The 20,366-nt window shown below is 34.7% G+C and overlaps 1 long non-coding RNA gene across 1 annotated transcript in view; it reads right to left on the bottom strand.

The window, feature by feature from the left end:
- Window positions 1-10,175: 10,175 nt before the first annotated feature.
- Window positions 10,176-20,366, bottom strand: part of LOC116165270 — a 54,154-nt gene continuing 43,963 nt past the window's right edge. Inside the window, exon 3 of the long non-coding RNA XR_004144118.1 lies at window positions 10,176-10,266. This is a non-coding gene — a long non-coding RNA (uncharacterized LOC116165270). The remainder of the gene's footprint in view (window positions 10,267-20,366) is intronic.

Genomic DNA, 20,366 nt, shown 5'->3' with positions numbered 1-20,366 from the left:
AATCAATTCACATTTGGTTGAACGATATCTTAGGTTTTTACAATATAAACAGTTAATTTTAGGTCATACGCTCGCAGAAGAAACATTGATATCGACAACTCACTATCTATTAAATTTAGAGTAAAACGTTTGGTTAATGTGCCTGCATTCAATTTATACCTGCATTATTTTAAAATGACATTGAGGCGCGAGATTTTAGAACCCATAGTAAGTCCCACAAATATTTATATGAAGTCAGAATATTTTTGTATATAGTTCAATCTCAACAATGACACTAAGAAAATTAGAAATGACTTTGGCTATTGTACAAAGTAATGCAAAATGGAAGAGATTTTATGTGTGAGCGATGAGCCACCTTTAACAGATTCGTTCTGAAATGTTACGCAAATGTGTCTTAGTACTCTTAGTATAATAATAATACTTTATTCATGCTAATGTACATAAAGTATACTGACATATCGTCATTCCTTCTTTACCAAAATTCAACTACACCAAAATTTCTCGGGAAAACACTTTTTCTTATTAATTTGGGTTGGCTGCGGAGAATCCAAATCAATTCGTACTTTTTCGACCAGACTTCTCAATCAAAAGTTATAGACTAGAAACCAATTTCGAAAAAAAAATCAAAGGGTTGTAACTTTTGAACTAGTAGCCCAATCTTGACTCTGTTTGAAATTATGGATTTTACAGGCCACATTCTATAAGAAAATTTTTTTCCGGGTCGATCTGAAACAATTTTTCTTGAGGGGCTCAAAAAAAGGCAGTGTACAACCTTCCTTTTTTACCAAAAATCGACTGCACCAAAGATTAAATTAAATAATTCGGGAATAATTAGGAAAAGAGGAAGAAAACTTTGGGAAAAGTAGTACAATTTTCATTTCATAATCACCAGAGCGGCTAGTATTTACCTAGCATGTTAATTTATGGTTGAATAGGAAGTTATAACTCTCCATTAATATTTGTCGGAATCGAAGGTGCAACTGCAAAATCAATCGGATGTTTCGGACTTTAGGAAACGTAATCGAACATCCGTAACATCTCTATCATAAACATAAATTCACCAACTTGACACATGCATAAATGCAGAATTAATTATAATTTAATTTATAAACACCAGGTCTTCATAACACTAAATTTTTCCCATGAGTTTCAAGCCGTGTGTATTATAACATTTTCGATTGGAATTGTAAAAACTTTTTATACCACTAGCACATAAACTATTTCATTTCTTGGCAAGCATGCGTTTTCAAGAAATGATCGAAATCATTTGAAAGTAGTTAATGCCATCAAATTGTACAAATACGCGGTGTTCAGAAACAAATAGGATAACGAAATTCTGCCTGCGAAACAATTATTCTCATTAATAGATCTAATTGTAAGCATTTCTCCCAGTTTGAAGCTCATTGTGAAAGAAATTTCACAAATTAAAGAGATTCGACCAAGACCTTTACTTGCTCTATGTTTACCAACTTTGGACACTCGCCTCTGCGTATGCTTACCTGAAATAATAAGAATAATTAGTTTTACAATGAATTAATACGTTATTATTCACGAAGCACATTATTTTTCTTATTTTAGGATGTAAATAACGTAAGTTACGGTGTACATCGACCTATTGAAACCGGGTCAAGAAGATAAACTTTAAAATACTTAACGGTCTTTGTAGCAAATTGAAAAAAGGTTTAATTTCGATCAAGTTCTAATTGCTGTTAACCACACTGCAGGAAAAAAATACGTTCCAATAGTTTTAATTACCTCGGGAACTATTTTGTCCGTAAAGGTATTATTAATAGACCTTCTACTACACAAGCAAAGCTATAAATTTGTACAAGGGACACAACGTATGCACGGTAGAATAGAGAACAACCCGATTTCGGTGATGTATTTACGTCGCTTTGTTCATTTTCGAATGAAATTCCATTTTAACAAGTTTGTGCGGGTTTTTGTTGAATCGTCTTTGTTCCCTAAGGCTTTCTCCAAGTGACCGAATTTCTGCCATCAGAGTAGGGAAAAAGGAACGCGTCGCATTCACGTTTGGTAAGATATTCATACAGTTTGCGATGGGTAGGAATTTCGAATAAGCATGGACACCATCTCTTATTTTGGCTTTCACTTAGTTATTACCTTAAATATAGAAAATTATCATCAGACCTATACGGAAACATATTCCATTTAAAAGAGTAAGTAGGTACGTTACATTCGGTCTTTTGATCAATTATCCAACTGTCCTTCTAAAGGAGACATGAGTACGCGTGAACTTTGGACGCTTGTAAAACTAATTGCTCGGTATAAAATGGATCAATTCCCAAAACTTTTCGGTACTTGTCCTTTTCACAGTTTTCGTTAATTACTTATTTCCATTCTGTTTGTAAAAAGGCCATCTAGTAATAGATTAGTTAACTGCTCAATATGTTAGTAAATCGTGCACTGCTTTATTTAATGAAATGCTGAGCATGTTGTGCACATAAATACAATAATTATCTGAAAGCCCATCTGCATGTGCCATTATCAAATGGCATTTAAACCACTAGCCCTGCAATTCATTTCAGTAAATTTTGCATATTCGATATTCCCCACTAGTGGTAAAGTCAAAATGGTTCTATTAGCATTCCATGCCGTTGAATAACGAACATATTTTTGTTTTCAAACGTACAAAGAAAGGTGTTATAATATATTACATAGATGACATTTCATTAAGCTTGCTATTGATTAGGTTCAATTTTGAATTCTTTTCATCGCCCAACTATTCTAATAAATTTAGTTCACGAATTTGCACTTAAAGTGTTAAATTTCACCTTTCCAAATATTAGATTTACGAACACCTTTGGAACATGGTTAATTACACATTAATTAGGAAAGTTAGAAAGCTCTGAAAATTTTAACATAGTCAAAGTTCGAAACGCGCTTCTAAGGATTAAAGATTGTTTTCAGGTTTTCGCTATTTAAATAAAAATGTTCACACTTTTATCTTAAACGATGTGCATAAGAGAAAGGTTCATTACAGATAACTGTATTAGTATGGTGGACTTTGGTTTGCGAATTTGTTAATGTTGGTTTCCTAAGGTAGGTAATAAAAAAATGTCAAGGGGTGATAGGTATGGATTGTAACAAGGTACGTAACGTACCAAATTGCGCTAATTAAAACTTGGCGATCATAGCAAGAAGTAGGGGAGCTAGCACGAAATCCACTGAACCAGAGTGAGCAAAATTTTAACCGATGGAGTTCTACTTTGACCTATCCGAGTATGATAGAATCGACCGCCTGTCGCCTCAAATCAACCAATTCTAAATGGTTTTTTTTAGAAAATAAGTTATACGCCAAATAAAAACGTTAACAATAGCTCTTTAAAAAATATTTAAAACGATCGCGAACATTTGATAACGCCGTAAAAAAACAATTCTTGGTCAGTTTACAGTTGGATGAATGAAGCTGATTTTAATTACAATCTAATGATAGGTAGGTACTGTTAATGGCTTCACGGTGTTTCTTTTTTAAATTTTTTCTATAATCATAAGACATGTTATAATAATAATAAGAATCTTATAGTTAGAGAAAAGTTTAAAAAAGAAACACTGTCCTCATAATTGGCAATACCTATCATTAATCTGCAAAAAAATCAGCGTCATTTATCAAACCGTAACCTAGTTAATATCCGTAAAAAGTTCGTGAAAACCGACCAAGAATTGTTTTTTACGGGGTTTTCAAATGTTCGCGATTTTTTACATTTGGTGTATAACTTATTTTCAGAAAAAAAACCATTTAGAATTGGTACTCCAAGAAGTACCGCAGGGCCATGAGGCACATGTCGATTTTAGCATACTCGGATAGGTCAAAGTAGAACTCCATCAGTTAAAATTTTGATCACTTGCGTTCAGTGGATTTCAAGCTAGCTCCCTTACTAATAGTACTAGCGGTATAACGGAAATTCTTGAAAGATACTGCATTTTTTTATACCAAGGTGCCACTTGGTACAGTTGTTCCTTACAGCCATTTAAACGATTTGACCCGAAGAACACATGACATTTTCCGTGTGGGTAGATTTTAGAGGGGGTGGGGGTGATTTATTGTAACATTTTTTTAAAAACTAAATATGGCCTAGAGACGAGATCTGGGTATCGATTTCGTATGATTTTAACCCGAGGAATCCAATGGTAGCGCCAGAAATGTAATCCGGATACAGGAAGTCCGTGAAAAGCCGCCATTTTTAGAAAATGACAGACTTTTGATCGAATTATATTTTTAAGGCACACCGGGTCGTGTAAGGTGTCTAGACTTATTGTTTTGGGGTCAAGGAATTCATTTATCATAACAAATATAACCTACTGGCGTCGAAACTGCATGAGAGGCTTCCCTACTGCACTTTTTGAAGTCGTCGCACGCGGTGAAACCCAAGATATTCCAAAGTTTTAATACCTATATAAACTTATATTATTTTATTTAATAAAAATACACATTAACAAAAAACATAAGATATATTAAAACATGGGGTAAAAAATGTATAAACCTATGAAGAATCACCAAGTACATCGCTGACCTCCTCTGGAGATTATGAGTTATCATCACTGAAAAGGAATTTTACATATAAATATTAAAGGTTCGGTAGTAAATTATATCGAAAGTATACAATATTCTTACCCTTTGTTTGAGAAATCTCCCATACATTTTTGGCATGCAGGGGAACATGGTAATCCGTGTCGCCGCAGCACGAGTTGGAGGAGTACATAAGGAGGGCGGCGTCTGGCCATATCTGGGGATGTGCCAACCAGGTGATGAGAAGCTCTACAAGTCCAGAAGGATGGGGATGGACTCTTGAAGCCAAAGGTAGGAAGGTTCTGTAGTCCAAGCTGCCACATGCATGGAAGGCAGTCCGTGCTCTGGACAGGTATGGTTGCGAGACCCTCGGTGCAGCTGCCGGCGACACGGATTGCCATGTTCCCCTGCATGCCAAAAATTTATGGGAGATTGCTCAAACAAAGGGTAAGAATATTGTATACTTTCGCATATACCTAATTTACTACCGAACCTTTAATATTTATACCGGGGGAATATTCCCAAAACGAACATAGGGAATTAACATGGGAAAAGGGGGTTTTGTAGATAGTTGCTCTCCATGTTAACTTAGAGGGTTGATCATAACACCAATCGAAAGATTTTTTTCCTCGTCTACTGATATACGAATTAGTTCATTTTCATGTGTATTTCTCACTATATTATAAAAAACTCGAGAAATCCACTTACCAAAATCATGTTTAGCCATGACTAAGACAAAAAGCAGATTCAAACGTCGAAATCAATATCAGTTTATGACACCTGGCAATAATTTTTTTGTAAAATGCGGTTCACTGAGGAAAAAGTATTTATAATAAACAACGTTTACAGCGAAAATATTTACTCTAGTACGCGATATTTGTTTTCCGTGCATGTGAAAACCTACTTCAATTAGTTAGGAAATTTCCATGGCTTAACATGATTTTGCTAATTGGATTTATTGCCGAATTTTTGATAAAATAATGAGAAATACACCTGAAAATAAGCTAATTCGTATATCATTAGATGAGAAAAAAAACTTCTTTTGATTGGTGTCATTACAAACCCTCTAAGTTAACATGGGGAGCAACGATCGGCAAAAAAACGTTTTTCGCATGTTAATTTCCTACGTTTGGTTTTAAAATATTCACCCGGTATGTGAAATTCCTTTTCATTGGTGATAACGCAATCTCAGAGGAGGTCAGCGATGTACTTGGTGATTCTTCATAGAATATTCTTCAATTTTTTTACCCCATGTTTTAATATATTTTATGTTTTGTTAATGTGTATTTTTATTAAATAAAATATTACAAGTTTATATAGGTATTAAACTTTGGAATATCTTGGGTTTCACCGCGTGCGACGTCTTCAAAAGTGCAGTAGGGAAGCCTCTCATGCAGTTCCGATGCCAGTAGGTTATTTTTGTTATCATAAATGAATTCCCTGACCCCAAAAACATAACTCTAGACACCTTACACGACCCGGTGTGCCTTAGAAATATAATTCGATCAAAAGTCTGTCATTTTCCAAAAATGGTATAAGAAAATGCAGTATCTTTTGGTATACCGCTAGTATATTATGTTATCAAAAATCTCTAAACCTTCCCCATATAGTTTTATTCGTTGAAGTTTTTAAAAATAACAGCGACTATAGTTTCGGCGTACTGCCATCATCAGGCGACTAGAAGTGTATCACAATATAGCAAATTTGAATACATGTATAAATTTCAAATTTGCTATATTGTGATACACTTCTAGTCGCCTGATGATGGCAGTACGCCGAAACTATAGTCGCTGTTATTTTTAAAAAAACTTCAACGAATAAAACTATATGGGGAAGGTTTAGAGATTTTTGATAACATAATATATTTCAACCCCCATTTCGAGGAACGATGGATCCAACTCAAAAAAAAAAAAAAAAATACCGCTAGTACTATAAATGAAGGCGAGTTCATATCACATGTATAGGACAAAAAACCTCCTAAAACCTCGGCATCAACAAAAACAAGTTCCTAGAAGATTCATATTGACGTGCACGACAAAGGTAATTGTTAGTAGAACGTGCATATGATAGAGAAAATGTTAGCCAAACACGCAGACTGTATTATTTTTATTGGAACTTCCAAATGAAAATAAGAAATTTGACGTTTTGCAATAGAAATCCGTTCTGCCAGCCAATTAGACTAATTAACTATACAGTTATGCGAATCAATACACTTGCAAATGATAACATCTTAATTTTCTATTCCTTAGCCTTCTTAGCCTGAAGTCTATAATATAAGTTTGGGTTCTTTTGATTTTCCATATGACTTGATTTGCTTCATAAGAGTATAGTATTAACGAATCAAGCTACCCGGGGAGAAAATTATTCAAATGGTCTCAGAAGGGAAGATAAAATATTGAAAAAAGTCATAAAATATAATGAATGGACTTCGCAAAACTGTTTCATGGCGCAGAAAGTAAATTGATTGCAAATCACCTGACGATTGTTCTCCTTCATACGAATGTGCGACAATTTCCACAGCTTAATTTGATACGAAGGTAAAAACTCAAAACACGTATTTTTCCCTCTTTTAATACAAAGTCATAAGAATATGTTTTGAGAATTATTGAGTTCATGAAGTTTGCAAAACGTGGAAAGCAATTTTAGTTTCAAAAGGCATCTAAGTCAAATATATCGAATCCCCTTGTTTTCTTTAACTCTTTTACTATAATATCCAAAATGACTTTATATTTTATGGAAAACGTAATGTTCTCCCTTAAAAATATTTTGACTTTAAGCACAGAGTCTAATGCATTCTGTAACATGAAATTAATAACCTTTGACACAACATATGTATATGATCCCCAAAATTGCATTGTCCTATGCATCGGAGAGAACGTAAGTACTTTACAGCGCGTATTTCTATTGTGAATTTCTCCCTGGTAATGAATTTTATTATGCAAGTAAGTTGGGGTACTATTATTTACAATTCCTAGACACAATCGAGAGTAATGTAAAGTTCGCCGCTGTCTTCTAGAGTACCTATTTAACCACCCAAGTGAATGTAAACACCCCGTGACATGGTCTCGTCGTCGCAGGCCACAAACCAACCTAACGTAGGCATTCTGAACTCTGAACTGTAATCTGGTTCGGTTGTACTCAGTCATACAGAGGGCCCATATACTACATCGCAGTAGTTCATGTGCGATAACACTAATGGATCGCAGAGCATACTTTTAGTTTTATAGTTCAACATACTACGACTTCAGTACATAAGCCTCAATCCAGCATACGCATTTTTAATATTATTAACATGTAGGTACATCAAAACGCAACTCCGGATCCAGATACAGCCCAAGATTCTTGGTAACGCCCATGTACATAATGTACTCGTTATTTATACATATTTTAATTTCCGAAATGCATTTTTGTCGAGTATTTTTTCGACCGAAAAGCATAACGCGAGAGTGAAGAATTTAATGGTAAACAATAATTATGTGACAACTGATATAACGAATTTAAATCGAAGTTGATACGATAATTAGATTGCAACATTTCATCTTTATGGCATGTGATACATATATTTGGGTGTCTGCATAGAAATGACTTTTAGTATACTGTAGGCATTTATAAAAGGATGACGTATATTATAAATAAAAGTGTATTCGTACTGTAGGAGTAAACTTGAATATTGTAGCATAGTTTAGTCCCCCAACTACAAATACTTGAAGCATAGTTTGGAAAAAGTGCAATACAAATTTGTGAAATATCTTTCCTATAAAACTGGTCATGTTTTTTTGCCAAACTCATATTCAATTATCACTTCGACATACTCAATTTTATCACTAGAAGATCGAAGAACAATATCAGATATTTTATTTGCAGCAAAATTATGTGGTGGAAAAATTAAGTGTCCAAATTTACTATGTTTAATTGAGTTTTCATTACCAACAAAAGGAACAAGAAGGAAGACCATTTTCAAAGTAGATGTAGTAAATAATAACTATTCATTAAATAAACCCTTTGTCAGAATACCATCTCTATGTCATAGATACAATGACATAGATATCTTTTTTTTAAATACCAAATGCATCACGTCTACCTTAAAATCTAAATTTCTATTATAAATATAACCTAAATTATATTATAGTCATAAATTATTCTAATCTAAGATATACAAATTATAGTTACTAATTGTTGGTTTTTCATTGCTATTTTGTAATTTATTGTGATATTTATATCATTGTTATTGTGTAATTTTTTATTGTATTATTTATTAATATCTATATCTTGTTATTAATACTTATTAAAATACTATTGTTAATTGTTAATATTGTATGTATAAATTGGCTTGGCCGTCAATAAATATTATTATTATTAAAAAAAAGGTCCTAAGATTGAACCTTGTGGGACCCCGCTAATGCTTCTCAGAGGAATGGAATGGTTCTGGCTGTATTTAACCAGCTGAATTCTGTCACAGAGGTAGCTGTTCATCAAGTTCAAGGCGTCAGGCTGAATTGCAATATTGTGAAGAATTGCAACCATCAATTGGTGGTTAATTCTATCAAAGGCCTCCCCCTCGTAGCAAATACAAATTTAAAATTTCTGACATTGTTTCTACCATTATTAGACAACTGAGTAAGAGTGGTATTGTCGGGTGCGTTCAGGGGTGCTCAGTTGTTTGAAACGATTCCACAAAATACCTATTAATATTATATATTATTATTTAGTCAAAAAATAAATTATAATTGCAAAACCGAGTGAAATATGAAAAAATATCAAGAGCAGTTTTTTGGTGGGAAGATTATAGGTATGAGGCTTTAAAATATAGGTAAGTCCCAGTTATTTGAAAAGTCAACATTTATTTTTGCGACTCGTTTAAATTAACTTCTTCCTTTAACCTACCCTGTACAATAATCTAGTTCATTCGTTTTGGATTCATTATTCATTTTACGAAATACCTATACTTTTGTGAATATTTCCTGAAAATTTGATTTCAAAATAATTTTAAACAATAAAATTATCCAAAAAAGATAAGTATTGCCACTTTTTTTGGCTCACCGTATAGATATAACTTTTTGAGGAATCTAGTGCAGTTGAATTTAAGTTTTAACGCAATAAACATGTGGGCAAAATTTATGTATCTTCTGCTCATTTATTACGAAAAGGACTAAGGGCGTTCAGAGAAACATGAAGTTTTATTGTTTCTTTATAAATGTAAGAGTAAGGTAAGGTAGGTACCCAAAACCCTCAAATGACAAAATAATTGTATACTATTATTACCTACCTATAGAGTAGGTAGGTATGTCCTCAGAAAAGGTATTCTTTTTAGTTTCGAACAAGTTTCCCTAGTCTTATTTTCCACATCTTTACTTTGCATTTTACTCTCATACCAATTAAAGTTTTTTTAATTTTTTGAACGCTCCGTAGAAGAAAAACTTTTCTACCCCTTCTTAATATAAGAACCAGCAAAAATTTTTTGTCAAAAGTAACATTTCACGATAAAATGAAAAATAAAAAAATGTTTCCTACACCTTTTCTGTGGACATACTGTATACCAAATTTGTTTATGGGGACCGTACGATCACCTAACAACAAAAATTAGACAAGAGGTAGTCGCTATCTAAATACATTTACTAAACTAATAATGACAAACTAACGTAGTTTCTTACCTTTTATTCTTAATTAATAATAAGAACAATTAATAATAAACGCTTCGCTACACTGCTCTGCTCAGCTCACGCTCAACGACTCGCCTGTAAAAATGTAAACTGTTAAAATTTTGAAATAACAGCTCGACTGTCTCAAAGACAGTTTTCTGTCTCGAAGATAGTTTAACTGCCTACAAGACAGTTGTTCTGTCTTGAAGATAGAAAAACTGTCTTTTAAGCAATTGGGAAGTGGCGTGGCCGTTCTAAAGCTTCGTACAAAATGCCTACGACATATACTCGTACATCCCTAAACCGTCTTTGTATTTCTTTTTGTTCACAGGCGTAAAGGTACCAATGCAATCCAATTCATTAAATATCTATTCTATTCCATTCTATTTGCTCATTAGAGCATTATAACTAGGGCTTAATTTTTTAAATTATACACACTAAGTCAAGTTGCCGTCACCGAGTTTACCATCGCCATGTTGCAAGTTGGCATAGACGAGTTGTCGCGAACCGGTGAGACGGTAAACTAAAGGTAAAAGTAACAAGTTTAAAAAGTCATTATGCAAACATATGACGAGAGCGTATTTTCCTCCTAATAATATTAATGCTAGGACCAGGAAAAAATACCGGTAGGCACGCGATCCTTACCCCATTCTCTTTTAAATGAGCCGCCTATCGTCGAAGTCTATACAGTTTAATGTAAAATAGTGAAACGTATACAAATACAAACAAATTTTGAAATGGGCATTAGTTTTACTTTTATTCGAAGTGTCTACATCATATGAAACTTTCGTAAATAGCATTGCGCATCGAGTTGCGCATTGTCTACATTAGAAATTTCATTGAATACCTTCATAAATCAAACATACAGCATGCGTAGACAGTAGTTTTGAAACCGGTATTAGTTTTAGTTTCATTCACACTACATGTAATATCTCATTTAACTGCTTTCATAAATAAGAAAATTGCCATTGCGCATGCGCAAAACCAAAGTTTAAAACTGGTGTTAGATTTGTCTTTATTCCAAATGCCTATGTATAAAATTTCATTTAAATATCTTCATAAATAAAAAACTTAGCATTGCACATGCGTTAATCCAAATGTTTGACACTGCGCATGCGCAAAACCAAAAAATATCGGTATGCACGGAAGCCTTGGATCAATCCCTTTCAAACGAGCCCTATATCGCCCAAATCGGTTCAGTGGTGTAGAAGGAGTACGGACGGACGGACGACAAATAGCGATTTTCGCTTTGAGGAAAATACGCTAATAATAGAATACAACGAAGTTTAGGGTAACAAAGAAGTCGATAAACTAGATATACCTTTAATTGTTTCTATTTTCCGGTTTAATCAGTTTATTTATTAGTTCATTTTCCAATTTGAAAAGCATATGAATGACGAACGAAATTTTTATTATGAAATGAATTGAATGACGATGAATATGTTACAGAAATTAATCCATCATAGGCCGAGTAAAACGGAAAAATAATAATAAACGTCGGTTTGGAATTTTATTAAATTAATAAATCAAGGCGAAGGTTGCCTTTAAAATCAATCAAAAGCCATTCTTTGTTGATCTAAAATTGTTAGACTGTCGGTTCCAATTAGGGCATAATAATATTTAGGCGGCCCTCTTATTCTAACCATCTGCAGCTAATCGGTTGGAAAACACCTCATCTTTAAAATTAAACGGAAAGTGTTGCTGTTCAAATTGGAAAACATCAATAAAGGAATGCCAAAATGTATTTTTGCTAATTGTCAGTTTGCAATAAGCTCTGCAAACCGCCATTATTCAGCGTAATTTAGTAAAATACTTTTATTAATGACAGTTGTAGCCGCTGTAAAATTTAAAGATCGTTAAGGAGTTACCAGGGCTACCCGGAGCAAAGCTACGGCTACATTTTGAACGGATATTGCGGATATATACGGTCATATATTAAACCCTGTCCCTTTTAATGGTTATCATGTCCAAAATATATAGCAAAGCTTTAACATTGGGGCGCTGACATAAGTATACGCATACGAATTTGCAAACTCCCTCTTCACTCCTTTTCACCACATTATCGAAAAATAACCAGATAATTTCCTCCCAAAGGCGAACTACTATTGCACCAATTTAATTACATTCCCTTGCAACGATTACACCAGAACTGCAATTAAACATGCATGAAATTAATTCAATTAAATAAAGGAAATTCAATTAATCAAACCGCCAATTACGTTAATCGAAGATAGAATTAATTATAATAATTTGCACACATTAAAGTCAAATAAGGCGCGAATCAGGCAAATTCGGAGAAGTAATCAAATCAATATCCGAAATATCTATGGCACACACGAACATAGACCGGTACATTTACCTATTGACAGAGAATTAAACCGCGAAATAAAAAGTGGAGCCGAAAGGACCCACGCTTCTACTCTAATATACCAATGTTTTCGTCCAGCAATCGCAATATAGTTTTAGTTGTACCCTGATCTGGTGGTTGATTTGTGACCAAATCCTCAATAAAAGCTCCTCCGCTTGCGAGCAGACTGTGTCAAAGATGCAGATATGAGCGAATTAGGTTTGGGATATCGCAAGAAGTAACATACAGATGACAAATTAATTAATTTACTTGGATCATTAAATGATGAAACGTGTTCGAGGTTTTAATATATTATTCTGGTTTATTTGTGTTTTTGTTTTGCTTTTGCAAGTTCAACAGCCACAAGTAGTTCCAGTGCTTCCAACTCTTAAATTAAGCAAACAGAGAATGAACGAATGCAGTTGTTACACAATTGAGGTAAAATACGGGGAGAGAGAGATCTATTAGTTTTTTTAGCAAATGAATTTCATTTTCATTAACCACAATTGGATTATTTTGAATTACATGATCAATAAATCAAGCTAACATTTTTCTCTTCTGTTATATCGATAGACAATTTGATAAAGGGTCGCGATAAAATGTATGATTTATACCAATTTTAAGCAATTCTTTTATTCTATGATTTATATCCCATATACGCAAAATATGTGTGGATTTCCCTTTATGTTTTAGGTTACTGTAGACTTGTGTCCTCTCTGCGATATCATAGCCACTTGTTGTTTAATTGGCAGGTTATTCGTTAATTTAAATAGCAAAGAAAACGTTCAGCAGTGTGCATTAAAGTTTAGCCCCACTGATAATCATGCAACACGGGTGGGATTTTAGCCTATCCTTATGTACCACCAACACTCTCATTTAAGATTAGCACGTCAGGTAAAAACTTAATTGTATCCGTTCCATAAATGCCAATAAATTATTAATTTAGAGTTAAATAAATCAAATATTAACTTCTAATCCAATTTATTTAAAAAGTTAAAGGAAATACTATTACAACTTCATGTACTTAATTTGATTCTTCTTTTAAGCACCTCCAGGGCTGTTGAAACTTAATTATATATACTTGCTTTTCTCTGAAGATATTTACCGTAGATTTTACTCAAATGATGTAACCCAATTTATATCAAAACCCTATACAGATTATGAAAGCACTGCGAGTTGTGTTTTACGTTGAAATTATTACCTTTGTAACAGTAGCAAGTAATTCTGCATGATTATCAAAATGCTACCCTCGACCGAACCTAATACAAAGAAAGGCTTATTTTGCTGCCTCTAAATTAATTTTAATTTAAATTAGTGAAACGTCAAGCTCATCTCATCAGGAAATTACGTCGGAATGCTTAGTTTTGTAATTTGGTAAAAATGTGTCGCATTTTACAATAAAGTTGGAATCCATCCGTTTTCACTAGCACTATAAAGTCCATCGACCCAACTTATATAACTACGTTTACATACTAGCATTGAATAAAGAATCTGATTTATTAATCAATGATAGTAGACAAAAGCGAACCTACCAACTTATGATTATAATATTCGTATCCGTTTGTATTAGTCCAGGAAATAGAGACTGAAAATGTACCATTTCCTGCAAAACGAGAAGTAGTTCCAATTTTTTTTGCATGTCATGAAAGAATATCTGGTGGTTAAGAATCCAAGTTTTCGACCTCCCACCCCTTATGCTTCCCCCGTACCACCCTTAAAACCAAAGAAATTTGGTTGGTTTTTTAGTTTTTCAATCATATCTTTTTATAGGTTCATTTTACCAAAAAAATATTGTTATCAGAAATTGTAGAGCATAAAATTCTATACAACTTTGATGTACACCACTTTTTTGTGAAATGTTTATTAAAAACGATATAGAGCATCAGAGTTGTTTATATTTTTAAGAATTCTAAAATTGTTTTTATTTTCAAACACTCACAAAATTAAAAAAGGTTTATACAATATTGGAAAAAAACATAACAAACATAAATGACAGGTAATTTTACAAAAATATTTGTAAATTACATAAAAAACATAAATTACTGGTAATTTTACTGTAAAATTACGGTTTTTTAAAAAAGAATGGTAAGTTACATAAATTACATAAAATACATAAAAAACATAAACAATTGGTAATTTTACACGTAATATTACGCACTTTAACAAAAACGTGTAATTTAAAATCACTAGTTTCTAGTCTATAACTTTTGATTGAGAAGTCTGATCGAAAAAGTACGAATTGTTTTGGATTCTACGCACCAAACTTAATAAGAAAAAGTGTTTTCCCGAGAAATTTTGGTGTAGTCGATTTTTGGTAAAAAAGGAAGGTTATACACTGCCTTTTTTTGAGGCCCGAAAAAAAAATGTCTCAGATCGACCCGGAAAAAAAATTTTCTTATAGAATGTGGCCTGTAGAATCCATAATTTCAAACAGTTCCAAGATTCGGCTACTAGTTCAAAAGTTACAGCCTTTTGAATTTTTTTCGAAATTGGTTTCTAGTCTATAACTTTTGATTGAGAAGTCTGATCGAAAAAGTACGAATTGTTTTGGATTCTACGCACCAAAATTAATAAGAAAAAATGTTTTCCCGAGAAATTTTGGTGCAGTCGATTTTTGGTAAAAAAGGAAGGTTATACACTGCCTTTTTTTGAGCCCCAAAAAAAAATTGTCTCAGATCGACCCGGAAAAAAAATTTTCTTATAGAATGTGGCCTGTAGAATCCATAATTTCAACAGTTCCAAGATTGGGCTACTAGTTCAAAAGTTACAGCCCTTTGAATTTTCTTTCGAAATTGGTTTCTAGTCTATAACTTTTGATTGAGAAGTCTGATCGAAAAAGTTCGAATTGATTTGGATTCTACGCACCTAAATTAATAAGAAAAAGCGGTTTCGCGAGAAATTTTGGTGTAGTCGATTTTTGGTAAAAAAGGAAGGTTATAGACTGCCTTTTTTTGAGCCCCGAAAAAAAAATTGTCTCAGATCGACCCGGAAAAGAAATGTTCTTATAGAATGTGGCCTGTAAAATCCATAATTTCAAACAGTTCCAAGATTGAGCTACTAGTTCAAAAGTTACAGCCCTTTGAATTTTTTTTCGAAATTGGTTTCTAGTTTTAAATAAAGTTACCCATATATAATGAAGGAAGGGTTATCCTTTTTTATTATACCATGGTTATCCTCAACGGCTTTAACTAATATGGTTAAGGGGTGATAAAACTCTCTTTATCTCAAAATGGAGTTACAATTTGTCAAAACGGTATGTTGAACAAAAATTAAATCAACAATTCTAAGCAAAAAATTGCATGTAGTAAACGTTGCGTAATTAAATATCATTTTACATGCGAGTGAGCTAGATCAAATGTACCTACTGTAATGCAAAAGGATTATTAAAAGTAAATTAACCTTGTTTACAAGCGCCCTTTAACTTGCAAAGGCATTACGAAATTTGAAATCCCATAATTATGTAGGTATATTTGTTTTTCTTATTAAGCATGCGCCATTTCTACGTATGAAATAAGCAGACCATTGCTGTTATAAGCACACACCGCGGATTTAAACCGACGACATTTACAGGATCTATTCGTTGTATATTCATAAAAATCTTTATATTAATCTCGGTAACTCTTTCGACGCTGATGTAAGTTTGTAATGGATTTTTAAACCTTCCTTCATAGACATTACCTATAGAATTACAAAAGGGATTACATTGCAGTTACTAGGTTAATTTAGGTTAAAATGTAGGGTAAAAGTGTGGTTGATGGTACCTACATTGTTTTAATGACACACTTGGTCATGAGTCGTAATTATTAACATCAGCTTTCACTTATTCACTGTATGTTATAATATCTTATAATTGCGTGCTTTTTATTGCGGATGGTCTTTCCTTATAAATATTCTGAACCTCTTTATGTTATTCAAAATAGAAAGATGAATATGTTTCGTAACACAGGAATAGTAACATAATTGAAAGGTCATTATATTCTACAGAAATTTAACGTTGGTGTTTCACAATCACTGTGCATGGATTCTAGAGGACTGCCGCGAAATGCACCTGCCGAGTGCCGCTATTGGAAATCCATACGCGTGGATGCTGTCAATTCGTCTGACATATGTGAAGCCCTTGTTGTAGAATAAATTACGCTTCGGTAATCAATTGAAGAAATTACATAGGATTTTTTGTAAAAAAAAGAAGTGCTTCCCCTATCCCCATGAGATATTTGCCTTGAGTTTGAGCATTTGTGTCTGCTTGGCAGTAGCGTTAAACATTGGGCCGGAACATTTCGCCAAATGCCCACAACGCCGACACGATTTTTTGATGGTCCACATCGCCAACTAGGGACTACGCCACGCCGACCGTGCCCACATCGTCGACAAGTGTGCAAAGGACACAACGCCGACAATGCCCTCTTCGCCGACGGACACTACGCCGACAAGTGTTCAAGGAACACTAAGCCGAACGTGACCATAACGTCGACTCATACAACACTTCTTAATGAAGCTGAGCGATGTGCAACACCAAGCAGCTTTTGACGTTAGGTTATTGTAGGTTTAGAATATATTTTTTTACCTTTTTTCGAACTACAGACTTGATACTCTGCCAGAATTTAGTCAACTGTCGTGGGGATGTGTCCTTAACAGGGGTGCATCTCCACCACTTTGTTGCCATTGCGCTGGGCCGCGACATAGGTCAAACAATGGGTTGTGGACGGGTGGCCAACTGGGTATTATCCGACTCGAAAAGGGTACGGCCACAGCTTCGACACTGGAATATCTGCATTAAAGTGATGGCTTGGTGATCGCCTCGCCCCCGGGCGTTCTACTAGTTTCCGCTGCCTCCATCCTTTTGTCTCATTTCCTTCCTTCTTGATTCTCCCTTTCTGATTGTTGTCCTCTCCCTGCCTCTCTTTCTGTCTCCTCCTCCTCCACCTTCTCTGGGCTTCTCCAGTACTCGTCCGCTTTCTTTCTTCATTTGGTGTTTGTCTTTGCTCCACTCTTCCCATCTTTCTATGGGAATCCCCGAGGCCGCCACTGTTTGGTCTATCGTGGTCATACAAATATTCTTAATGAAACTGGACAGACGACTATGAGGCGAGGTATGGCGGGCCTGGTTTTTCAAATAGTCAGCGTTGTGGTCACATTCGGCTTAGTGTCCCTTGCACACGTGTCGGAGATGTGGGCACGGTCGTCGTAGTGGTCGGCGAAGTACGCATTGTCAGCTTTGTGCCCCTTGCACATATTATCATGGCTAGACATGGGTGTCTGCTTTGGCGCGATAAAGTCATAGTCCATCAGAAACCCGTGTCCGTCCTGGCAGGGAATGTGTTTAAAAGGGCCAGTTCACGTGCACTCTCGGAACGACGCGCTATCGGTTTCGGAACGAAGCGCGAAGCGCCAACTTCTAGCGCGTTGTGCAGCTGCAGTGTCAAGCCTTTTATGATCCATAAGGCTTTGTTTGGCTAAAAGTTAAAGTGGAGTAGATTAAGAGAGTTAGGAATTTATTATTTATAAAATCAGTGTCGAATAAACATTCAAAACGATTTCTGGGACTCTGGGAGTTAAACGGCTGTGTAATTTTGATGTTCAAGTGAAACCTCATAATACGTTCACCTTAAGTAAAGGAGTGATATACTGCCGGGAGCTAATTAACTGTAGCGAGGAAGAAATATTGGTAGAATGAATGGAGAAAATGTTGTAACTGTGAAGAGAATTAGCATCAAAGGTGGAGGTACCTTCATTGATACTCACAATATAATACTTACATTCAATGCCACCCAACTTCCCAGGGTGATTAATGCGGCTTTTTATACATTGAAAGTGAGACCATATGTTCCACAACCGATGTTACAAATGTGAACGGTTCGGACACACAATACGTCTACAAATGTGAGAAGTAACAAGTAGGTGTCTGTAGAAAATCCTTACATCCAGGTTCTCTATGTGACAATCCAGTCGTATGCCTCAATTGTAACGGTACACATCCCGCAAACTCTAGAACATGCGAAGTAAAAGAGAGTTACAAATCCAAGAGATAAAGGTTACTCGTAAGGTATCTTATCCGGAGGCAAAATGAATGCTTGAATCGGTTGTCACTTCAAACATCTCGTACTCAAATGTTGCTATACGCTTAACCACTGATACTCAACCCAACCTGGTATCTGGAATCAGAAAAATAGTTAAAGATGAAATTAAAGAACTTACCTCCACCTTAGTTGAATATGTTAAACAATCGATGCCGAAGTCAGAAACACACCACGTTATCACAACCTACTCGTATTCAACCCAAACGCAAAGCCAAACAAACAACAACTCAATAAACGTAAACCCAGTAATTGCATTATTCTTAAATTCTGTTTCACTCAGTCGTAGAAATAAAAAAACGTAATTGCGAATCCAACAGATTTAACTAGGCAACTTTGGTATATACCTATCTTCTAAAATGAACAAACTTATAGTTTCTAAAGATGCTCGCTTTTTAAAGAAAAAAAGGAGGAAAACTATTACACTAGACATAATAGGAATACAATTGAAAATAGTGATTAAAACGGGGTGGATCAGTATTACAATATTATTGAGACTCTACCATTTCAATGGAAACAAATCGAAAAGCTTTGCGTGAACTCCGTTTCCCATTTTATACATTGCTGTAAATTAATTACTGCAAACGAAAATCAGTACAAATATGGAACGTAGAAGGTAGATAACATTCTGGTTTTTCCCTGCAGATTCTGGTTTCAGCGGCTCTCAGCATGTAGTACTTTCCCATTATAAATTATGTGATTGAACGTTCACATGTCGGTTTAATTTTCGAGTATGGTCACAGTATCTACATAATTGCACCTCTTTGGAACTCCGGTTTAACAAGGGGAATATTCTTGCATACAAATGACGTCTTTCTTAGTATAATAGCTATTAAAGCAGACATGGTAGCTTAGAGGAAAAATTCTTTGTTTCCACTTTCATGTAAAATTTAGATGTACTTTAGCATGCCGCTTGTATATTCGATGTAATTACTTACTGTAATAAAATTACGGGAACAATTTCATTCGTCAAATTGGGATTTACAGCTTTGTGTAATTTGTGTACCCAGGCAAGATTACCATCTTAACAAACATTCGTCTTGTTCCGGTAAATGAAGTAGGTGCTGCAGATTTCAGCATTCAAGTTTATTGAAAAGCTTTTTTTTTTATTTGTAGGTGGGGAAATGCACCTTATGCACACTCCATAATGAGGAAGTTCGGAGTAGTGTGGGGCTCTCCCGTTACCCAGGCATACCCACTAAAACCCCACCTAAGGCTTCGGCTTCAATGAAAAGCTTATTTCGTAATAAAGCGATCGACGCACACCTTGCGCTAATTAGATGAAATGGAGGACAGCGGTCTGCGGTCTGCGATGTTCTGGTTGCTGTTATTATGGGTAAACTTCGTGTAACAATTAGAATGATAATTAAAACACATAACTATCCCCTATTGTAATAACTGGAAAGTGAACTTGATTGTTATACCATAGGAATATTATTGTCACTAATCTTACATGATAACGTTAACCTGGGGGAGTTCACCAATATAAATGTTTAAACAAAAGAAAAGTAATTTGGAACTCAACAAAAATTAAACGGGTTTAATTTTCATAAAGGTAAACTGGAATTAAGGGATTGGTAGTAGCTACTAGTACTCAGTACCAGCCATATAATTACTGGATTTTCAGCCGAATTATCAGTAGGTCAGGGCCGGCACGACGTACCGATCGTGAGCTAGTGTATGAGGATTGAAATTCGGGATCTTGGTACCCGCAGTACCGGTATTTGAACTTCTGGATAATTCCATTTCCGGGATATTATATGTAGGTACTAGGG

Source organism: Photinus pyralis, unplaced genomic scaffold (assembly GCF_008802855.1).
Source record: "Photinus pyralis isolate 1611_PpyrPB1 unplaced genomic scaffold, Ppyr1.3 Ppyr1.4_LG3a, whole genome shotgun sequence".
Taxonomy (NCBI): Eukaryota; Metazoa; Arthropoda; class Insecta; order Coleoptera; family Lampyridae; genus Photinus; species Photinus pyralis.
This window is presented reverse-complemented; position numbering and strand designations above follow the sequence as displayed.